Source organism: Furipterus horrens, unplaced genomic scaffold (assembly GCF_987537825.1).
Source record: "Furipterus horrens unplaced genomic scaffold, mFurHor1.1.pri manual_scaffold_6, whole genome shotgun sequence".
Taxonomy (NCBI): Eukaryota; Metazoa; Chordata; class Mammalia; order Chiroptera; family Furipteridae; genus Furipterus; species Furipterus horrens.
Genome location: NW_028327176.1, coordinates 11,967,665 through 11,978,226, shown reverse-complemented (window position 1 = coordinate 11,978,226; position 10,562 = coordinate 11,967,665). Strand labels below are relative to the sequence as shown.

At 38.9% G+C, this 10,562-nt stretch overlaps 1 non-coding gene across 1 annotated transcript; it reads right to left on the bottom strand.

Annotated features, from left to right (window-relative positions):
• Window positions 1–7,544: 7,544 nt before the first annotated feature.
• Window positions 7,545–7,708, bottom strand: LOC150005669 (U1 spliceosomal RNA). The gene has a single exon (XR_016512091.1). It is a non-coding gene; the product is annotated as a U1 spliceosomal RNA (small nuclear RNA).
• Window positions 7,709–10,562: the final 2,854 nt, after the last annotated feature.

The following is a 10,562-nucleotide window of genomic DNA, read 5'->3' as shown; positions in this document are numbered from 1 at the left end:
TTTCCAGCAGGCCTGTTATTATCCATGACTAACTGTGTAAGTGCTTATAATGGAATAAATTGCTTTTCTACATTAAACAAACAAATAAATAAATGATTTGGAGAATTTTCCCTCCTCCCTGGAACTGGACAACTCTTCGGAATTGGCTCTCCTGTGTGATATGCCTCTACTATCTTCACATGCATTGTTTTGCTACAGAGAGTCATGGATGACTTCATGGAACAGATTGTTCAATACTGTCAAGAGTCGTTCTTTATCCTGTTTATTTACACATTCTTTTCTGAAAATCTTTCTTGAAAAACACTCAGTGCATTTGTTGGAACTTTTAAGAAATTCTGGTAGTAACTGCTGGTGTGAAAAATAGCTGTGACTGTAATGAGACATATTTCTGCTCTTTGCTTTGTGACCAACGTAGAGGATGGGAGACCTGAGAAGGATGGTTTGCTACGTACAACAGAGTACGATGCAAATGAGCGGGACCGACACTTCATGGACCAAAGCGAAACATCGTTCCGTCTTTGCTGCAGGGATGTGGAAGTGGCTAAATTTTTTAGAACAATAAAATGCTTAGCATTTGGGGAGCCAGCTACTGTAAGGAAACATTGTTCTTTAAAGTGAAGGACTGTGAGCAGCGAGCAGAAAGAAGCAATCTCTTAAGCCTCTCAAAAAAAAAAAAAAAAAGTTATGGTGGAAGTGCGTGCGTGTTGGGGGTTGGAGAAGAAGAGGCTTCAATTTAGGGACACAGACACTGATAATGTTATTAAATATTGATTTTTGAAAAATATATATATTCACTAAGCCATGAGCCAGAGAAGATCTGAGTGGGTGATAAAAATAATTATTAGTAGTATTTCAGCTTTATTGCAAGCAAAATGAGTTGACATAACCTATGAATATAACTATATATAAAAATAACTTCCATCTATATTCCACTTGCAAAGTGGGTGCCACTCTTTCTTCTGTGACAAGGCCCGCTTCAGAGCGGAATAATACTTGTTTCTTTTTTGGCTTCAGGAGCCATCGGAGCCAAGATTTCTGGCTCTATAAGAAATTTTCAAAGACTATTAACCCAGGCTCAGAGAAAAGGGTGCAGAATTTGTGGCAAGCAGGGCCTGGGGAAATATTCTGTGCAAGGGAACAGCAGAGGAAAGAGCCACTTGAACAAAGAAGGAGTAAGCAGTGGCCTGGCTAACTCAACACAACATTTATTTGGTATCAAGAATGTTTCAGACTCAAGAGATGCTGAGAGCCTTCCAGGTCAGTCACCTCTGTAGAGTTTAATGAGGAGGAACTATTGATTCTTGCAATAAGTGTTACCTAAACTCAGTGATGCAAATGTAAGCATGGGGGAGGGAGGGCGTGTTCTGCTTTTAGCTAAAGAGCATCTACTTTGGAAGGGACTATCTTGAGAATGATGTTCTTGTCACTACAAGTCCTTAGGCAGAGGCTGGACAAACACCTCTCAGGGAACATGCTGCGGGTGGGGTATTGAATTTGGAAGACACCCCTGAAACATAAAGAATTCTATAACTTTCCATAGGCTACAATTTTCTTTGTAAACTGTGTGTTTTAGAAATGTAATGAGAGCTATATACAAGTTGTTGATGATGATGATAATGATGCTAGCTGCCATTTACTGAAATTGAATATATTCTGGGCACCATGGTAAATGTTTGGCAATACAAGCATATAATTCTTACCACTACCTTAAAATGTTGATATTATCTCTGTTTTATGGATAAGGAAACTGAGGCTTAAAATGATAAGATTTGGTTTCTGCCCTTAAATATTTCAGAATGAGGTAGGAACCATAAATGCAAAAAATTATTTAAACACTTAAGTAGCTACTGACACACAACAAGGTGAGAACCATTGCAAGATAATAAAAATGATACACACATGAAGTGCATTGGCCAGAGACACAGCTGGGGGCCACAAGGAAGTCTTACAGTGGAGGTAGGAACGCTTTACTTAAGAAAATGGTCTGTTTGGTCAAGTAAGTAGAAGGTTTTTGCTTAGTTTAAAATAAAATCTTTACATAGACACAGATTACAGTATTATGACTACCAGAGGGAATGGGGGTGGGGAAGTAGAATAGGTAAAGGGCAGATAAATGGTGATGGAAGGAAACTTGACTTGGGGTGGTGAACACACAATGCAATAGACAGATGGTGCATTATAGAATTGTACACCTGAAACTTATGTAATATCATTAACCAATGTCACATTAAAAAAATAAAAATAAAATCTTTAAGAAGTGCATGTGCTGGCTGGAATTTTACTGTGATGCCAATAACTCCCCCTGCTATTGCTAGTAAATTGACATTGCACTCTAGATAAATATCTTTCCCATTTTATTTGGTTTCAAACCTGAGTTACAGGAGACACAAATAACTGTAAGCAGAGATACCCAAATTAAGTGAGAGTTCAGTTTTGACTCTACCTGCTTTGGTGATTTTAAACCTCACATTTTAAAATCCCTTGACTTCAACATAATACCAAATGTCCTAGCTATAGCAATCAGATAAGAAGAAGAAAGAAAAGACATCCAAATAGGAAAGGAAGATGTAAAATTGTCATTATTTGTAGATGACATGGTACTGCATACAGAGAACCCTAAAGATTCCACCAAAAAACTACTGGGCCTCATAAATGAATTCACAAAAGTAGCAGGATACAATGTAAATACCCAGAAATCAGTTTTATACACCAATAATGAACTATTAGAAAGGGAAACTAAGAAAGCAATCTCACTGACAATTGCATCAAACAAAATTAAATACCTTGAAGGATGTAAAATACCTATACTCAGAAAATTGTAAGACATTGAAGAAATAAATTGAAAAAGATACAAATAAGTGAAAGCATACACTGTGTTCACAAATAGTACAAGTTAACATCATTAAACTGTCCATACTACCCAAAGCAATCTATAGATTCAACACAATTCCATCAAGATACCAAAGGGATATTTCATAGAACTAGAACAAATATTCCAAAAATTCATATGGATCCACAAAAGACCCTGAATAGCCATAGGAATCTTGAGAAAGAAGAGCAAAGTCAGAGGAATCATGCTACCTGATGTCAAACTATATACTACAAGGCCATAGTAATCAAAACATCATGCTACTAGCATAAAAAGATATAGATCAATGGAACAGAGTAGAGAGCCCAGAAATAAATCCACACCTTTATGGTCAATTAATATGCAAAATAGGAGGCAAGAACATACAATGGAGTAAAGACAGTCTATTATATAGTGTTGAAAAAATTAGATACATGAAAAAATAAAATTAGATTACCTTCTTACACCATACATTAAAGAATAAACTCCAAATGGACTAAAGACCTAAATGTAAGACTCAAAACTGAAAAAGTTCTAGAAAAAAGCAAGGCAGTAAAATCTCAAACACTTCTCTTAGCAATGTTTTTTCTGATATGTCACCTTGGGCAAGGGAAACAAAAGAAAAAATAAACAAGTGGGACTATATCAATCTAAAATGTTTTTGCACAGCAAAGGAAATCATCAACAAAATGAAAAGACAACCTACTGAATGGTAAAACATATTTGTCAATAATACATCTGATAAAAGGTTAATATCCTAATTTTATAAAGAACTTATACAAGTCAACACACACACACACAATAACAAGCAACCCAATTAAAAAATGGGGAAAGGCCCTGAAAGAGGACATGCAGATGGCCAGTAAACATGAAAATATGCTCAACATCACTAATCATCAAAGAACTGTGAATTAAAACCACAATGAAATATCACCTAACACCTGTCAGAATAGTTATTATCAATAAATCAACAAACAAGTCTTGGCGAGGATGCAGAGAAAAGGAACCCTCGTTCACTATTGGTGGGAATGCAGATTAGTGCAGTCACTGTGGAAAACAGTATGTAGTGTTCTCCAGAAATGAAAACTGGAACTGCCTTATGGCCCAGTGATTATACTTCTGAGGGCATATCGAAAATAACTGGAAACACTTATTCAAAAGAATATATGCACCTCTATATTCATTACAGCATTATTTACAATAGCCAAGACTTGGAAACAGCTCAAGTGCCCATCAGTAGGTGAGTGGATAAAAAATCCTGTGGTGCATTTACACAATGGAATACTACTCAGCTGTTAAAAAAACACTGAAGGAAGTTATACCTTTTGCAATACCATGGACCTCGAGAGTATTATGTGAAGTGAAATAAGACACTCAGAGAAAGACAAATAAGATATTATTTTACTTGTATGTGGAATCTCAAGGACAAAATAAGCTAACAAAATAGAAACACACTCATAGATACATAAAACAGACCATAGCTGTCAGAGGGGATGTTGTTGTGGGGCTGGGTGCAAAAGTCGATAGGATTAAGGAAAATAAATACACACATACATACATAAAATCCCTTTAGGTTATGTTGGTGGGATTCTCATTAAGTCCAGGTAAAGAAAATAGGTATTTCTTATACTTTTCTTAACACTTAACCTTGCTAAACTTTCCTGTGAGACACTAGATATTGACTGACCTTTGAAATCAAATGAGACTTGGGTGTGTACATGTGCCTCTGTCTAGAGGTCTAGAAGGAGGATTTTGGTTTTTTTGTTTTTTTTTTTTTGCTTGTGCGCAATGATGTTAATTGTGAGTTGGAAGATGTGGTTTTGGTAAAGTCTTTTCTACTCCAATCATCCGCTTAACCTTACTAAATAGTCTCATTTTTGGCCTTTATGTGAGATGTCATGATGGACTCATCCTGTTCTAGGATCTCTTGATTTTTTTTTTTTTTTTTTGACATAAGAAAATGAGTAGAAGAAACTGAACACCATCCTTGAGTATTATAAGTCTTTGACAGCAATTAGTCTTTGGAGCAATTTTGCAGATCATTTCAAATATACACTTAAGCAAAAAATGATTCTGTTAGAATTAAACTAAATAATTAGTCGCTGGAATCTTCAAGAAGGAAGTTTTGATAACTTCAGGTAAAGCAAATAGCACCATAAATTGGTTATTCTGCTTTCTGAGCTTCATATAAATGCCTGTACTCTGTGCACCTTTGGACCCGACCTCTGTCATCTTTGATGTCCATCCATACTGTTGCCTGTATCAACAATTGAGATTTTGCATTTTGCTGTATTAAACTATAGCTCCATAAAAAGGAATACATATTAGCTAAAAGGGAATAAGCAAACAAATAGATGCTATTTCCAAAATGATCACCCCCTGGGTCTTAGTACAGGCTGAGGTTAGGAGAGGTTATATCACGGAATGGGAAAGACTCATTGGGGAAACTTTTTCTACATCAGCCGGTCATTCTTTTCTATGTTGGGCCCACCCTTCCCCATCATCAGCAGTGAAGAAAAACTACGTTAGGCTTGTCATGTATGAGGCTTCCTCATTGTGGCTCTGTTTAGGACAATATTAAATACCGCAGTCTCTTGGCATATGGAGATAACATTTTTCACCAGAAGTAGCAAGGCGTTTGTGTGGATCTGCTCTTCCGGGATGAGGTGGGGATGTGCCTAGCCATAAGCATGAAATGAAGTCTGGACTCCAAGTTGGCCATTTCCTGTTGTCCAGAACCAGGCCGTGGTTCAGACCTATGTCCTCTCACTACATTCCGATTCTAGGTGGCTTACAAAGGAGTCAGACAGCCCACCATCATGGCCCTCCAGAGCTAAATTTAGGGTGGTAGGGTTTCCAGAGGGGTAATTCATCGAAGTCAGCTAGCATTTACATAGCGGTTATTGTATACCTCTCTGTTTTTAGGTGGAAATAAGTCATAAGATAATATTTTAAACTCTCTGCATTTTGTTCTCTTATTCCCTGTCACTGCTGCCACCATAAGCACCATCTGATAGATCATAGACTGAGAGATACTAATCTGCTCTCTGAAAAACAAGAGCATCTTCCAATGTTCACTGTATTTCTGATAGGCTCTCTCCCTGGTATCTTCCCTCATTCACAGTTTCGTTCGCTCACTCGCTATTAAACAAATATTGTATTCTTGGTGATGGGACTGCAATATAAAACAAAAAATACACAATTTCCTGTCTTGTTTTTTACAGTTGTACCTGCCACCTATTGTGCAGGAATCTGCTTAATTTCTGTCTCCCTCAGGAAGCCTTTCTTCTCACCTGCAGCCTTACTCACAGCCTTGGCCTTAGATAGTGATGGCTTACACCTGCTTTGTAACTTTTGCTGTACAAGTTTAGATTGTTATTTAACTTCTAGTACGGTGATATTTCTACCTCTCAGCAGCATCATTATCTCCAAGGGACTATGTATTATACATCACTGCACTCCTGACCATTTCAGCTTCAGTACATTGTACATACTCGATGTCATGTGGACGAGGCAATAAACATTTGCTCTCTAGCAGCTGTATGAAGGAGTGAACCTTGATATCCAGGCATATCCTAGGTTTCAGACTGAGCTCCACCACCTCTTAAAACATTAGTCATTCTAATATCATTCCATTTAAAACAGCCCATTAATTCGAAGCTGAATATGTCTCAGTACTGCCCTGGGGCTTGGCATATATCTGTCGCGCAAAAAAATATGAACTGTGTGACTTTATCATGAAGATCCCTTGGTGTTGCATATGTGAAGGTCTAGAAGTGTGCTGAAGGACCACTGAAGCATTCTTTGGCTGGGCTGGGTGAGGTGGGAGCTTCCTATTGGAGTGCACACATGCAAACAAACATTAGAGAACACTGGGTTGCCCAGAGTGGTTCTGGCAGGAGAGAATGTCATGCGCATGGTTCTATTTCTGGACTCACTGTCTTTCTTCCTAAATGCAACCCCTAAAGGAAGAGTATGGTTGGGCAGCAGTAACACGAATAACTAACTGTTCTCTGGATAAAGTATATTTAGTGTCAGAGAGTTGAGGAAGAACTCCTAAGTTATGAAATTTGCCTTAGGCCCTGGGTTCTATCCACTTCCCCTAAGTCAACAAGTCTTTCACAGATTCTGTGCCCTTATCCTTCTACACAGAGCAGGTCACCTTTGGAAGGGGCCACCACAGCAGTGTGAGTGAGGTTCTTGTGAATACAAGCCAACAAGCAGAGACTGTATAAGCATGTCTCATAGGATATCCTGTGGGTGTGGCCCTGAGTTAGACATGACACCTGCCTTTCTATGCTTTCACAATGGACACACCTTTTCTCTGGATGTTGCTGGAGGAGATCACCATTACAAGGCAGAGGAAAGGTTGCAGTGAGGGGTTGCAGGTGTGTTTTCAAGCCCCATCAAGTCACAGTGGGAATTCCGATGAGCTATACGAAGATAACCCAAGTGCAACACTGACTTGCAGCCTTGAGTATTTCCACTTAACACTTTCATCTCCATTTCAGTGAACTGGAACTGCTTACCACCCACACATCCCACAGGCTTCTGTGAGGTCGAAGATGTTATAAAATGCTTTTGGCCTTCTCTCCTGAAAAGTACTGCAAGAGTACAAGATATTATTATCATCTCTCAGACATTTTTCAGTTCCCACTGGATAGTTTCATTCTCCCCTTTAACCTTTTTCATTTTTCAGGGGAGAGTGCGAACACAGTCCCCCATGACCACAAATTACGCAGTTGGGTTTCCCACCTTTGGGGAAATCGCAGGGGTCAGCGCATCTGGAGAGCAATGGACAAGCCTCGCCCTGGGAAAACCACCTTCGTGATCATGGTGTCTCCCCTGCCAGGCTAGTGTCCCCTTTAATCTTGAATGCACTTAAATGGCTAAATAAAGACTATTTTGAGTAAATAAAGGTACCCATAATTTTTAAAAGTTCTTTATTATATATTTTGATATGCACCATCACCTTCTCCTGACTTTCCACACAAACTGCCGTGTCTAAACAGCCCTGTAATGGCATTGCTACTCGGCTATCATTCAGCATGCTATAAACATTATTTAGCACCGAAAAAGTATTTCCAGTTACAATTTAGCAACTCCTTTCAAATAGATTTACATTAAATCTTAGACTGGATTTTAGAAACATTGAGCAGAACAAAAATTAGATCTAGTTCATGTTCTCATGAAATATCTGCTCCTCCGTGGGCTCCCTACCCTCTGTTTTTCCCTGTGGCAGATGGCCTCTGTACTTAGAATCAACCCACCTCTCTTTCCTCTCTTTTTTCTTTTTCCTTCCTCTTTCCTCTCTCCCTACATTTCAAGATCTTTCTTGCCCTTTTCTAAAATGCGATACTTAGTGTCTGGCATGTTGTCGGTCCCAGATAAACATTCAGGGTGGTCGTTGTTGTATACCAGCCAGTGTTAAAGGTCTTTAGAAGGCAAAGGAGATTGAGTTCCTGCCCTTAAGAATTACACAGTGTAGAGAAATTGAGACATACACATATCAGCACACAAATGACAGCATATTGTTCTGGTGCTAAAATAGGGATGATAAAAAGCGTGGTGGGACTTAATAATTTCTTAGGGAGCCAGTAAACCCTAACAGTTAACGGCATAGACTTTGAAGGCACATCACCTGGGATAAAATGTCGATCTTTTCACTTACTTTCTATGTGACCTTCAACAGGTCGACAGTCTTGCTGTACTTCATTTTCTCTTCTGTACAAAGAGGATCATAGTGCCTTCCTCATATCATTGCTTTAAGTCTTAAAGGAGTTAATAGAGAGAGAGAACATAGGCCTGTACCTGGAATATAAAAAACATTTAATAAATATTAGCTCTTGTTTTTATTGGGAAACTCTCTGTCTGTCCGTCCCTCATGCAGTACACACATACACATACAATCCTTTACTCGAACTTTTCTTTTTCAAATTAACATTCTATTTCTCTCATGTCTTTCATAACTAAATTTGGTGAGTAGGTTTTTGTACTTTTTTCCAGACCCCCCCCTTTGCCCACTTAACCCCACATTTTTATTTAACTCTATTGGTACAGTATTTACTCGAAGTACTTGGATCTCTCTAAATACTATAGTCCTGTAGGGCACAGATTGCAGACATGCCTGGACAGCAGTACTTGAAGGCTGACCCAAGGACTCCTGCTGTTTGTTGCTTCCCAATGCCCATGTTTACTTCGAGAATGGAATGTCCCATTTTCACTCCAGCCCACTCCATGGGAGCTTTTGTTCCCACCACCGTGCTTAACAAGGTGCTCATCTACCTCCATCGTACCAAATCTGTGTCAGAGTCCCCATTTTCCTCCTCTTTCAATCCTCTGTCCTTGGTCATCATGAAAGGCTATGTTTTAGGTAAGATGAAGAGGTTTCTTTTTGATATCTTTGCCCTCCTCATAGGGTGCCGTTCTTGGGTTCCTTTCAAACTTTTTAGTAACAGTGGTTCCTTCTCCTTTCTCTCCTTGCTAGTAATTTTACTGGAAACTGCTAGACACGGAGGAGAGATTCCAATAAAACTATCCATATTGATTTAGTGCACTGACCTTTCCAGGGGCACTTGGAATTTAAAATAAAAGTCTTGAGAGATAATTCATAACAAAAGGGGATATATTTGTCGTGCTAAAATTTCAAGTTCTGAATTAGGCATCAGGTGAACTTTCTGAGACTGGGGTCTCTCCTGCGAGCCTTAGCACGAACCCTATGAACGAGCATGGCCTCAGTGCAGTGAACACCCAGCCTCCTTTAAAGTTTTCCTGTTAAGACTGAAGAAGACAGGAAATTCAAGGGACTAGATGGATAGCCAGTAAATGACATGCACGGAGATGATAGAGGAAGAATAGGGACTAACGCATTATCCTTGCTCCTTTATTGCAATGACTCTGATCATTCGTTGTTGGTTTCATCTCCTAAATGTCAAATTCTTTTTGAAGAATCTTAAGCTTGGATCAATAAGCAATGTACTTTCAGTTAATTCTTATTAATCTAAGAAAATATCATGGGTAATCGGTGAGTTTGGAAGGAGGAAATACTTAGCATGGGCTTAAATATTGTCCAAGCTTACAACTGAATTCATTTACACAGTTAACTGGTAGACTCAAAGCTTTTTAAATTTTAATGTCATATTCTGTATGTTAAAACATCAAAATTAATCAAATGAAACTGCCATACTGATGAGTTAAGGCTGTGTGTGTGTGTGTGTGTGTGTGTGTGTGTGTGTGTGATCGTGACAGTTTTCTGGGGTAGTGTATACTGATAGTTATCATAGGCAGCACCAGGGTTCATGTATAACTCACAGACACACATCAGTTGCTGGAAGAGTCAAAGCTCACTGCATATCCACTGGGATATGGTTACAACAAACATTTTAGGTCCTGGCATATTCTGAAATGAAAATTACGGTGACATGGGGCTGCTACCAAATACCTGGATATGGCTGGCAGTCAAAGCAACTGAGTACAAAGTCTGTCTCGTGATTTTCCTTAGATGACCAATTTTGGAACTTTGGGTGGGGGTGAGTCCCTAATGAAATCTCTTGTTTTCTGGACTCAGCCTGGGTAAAACTTCATTTTCCTTACACTAAGTCTGTCATCATATGGCCACAGAGTCCATTTTACCCTGCGCGCAGCGGGCTTTGTTTCTGACTTGGCAACTGGAGAATTATTGATGGATCATTTCACACAGTGTTGTAAGAAATTT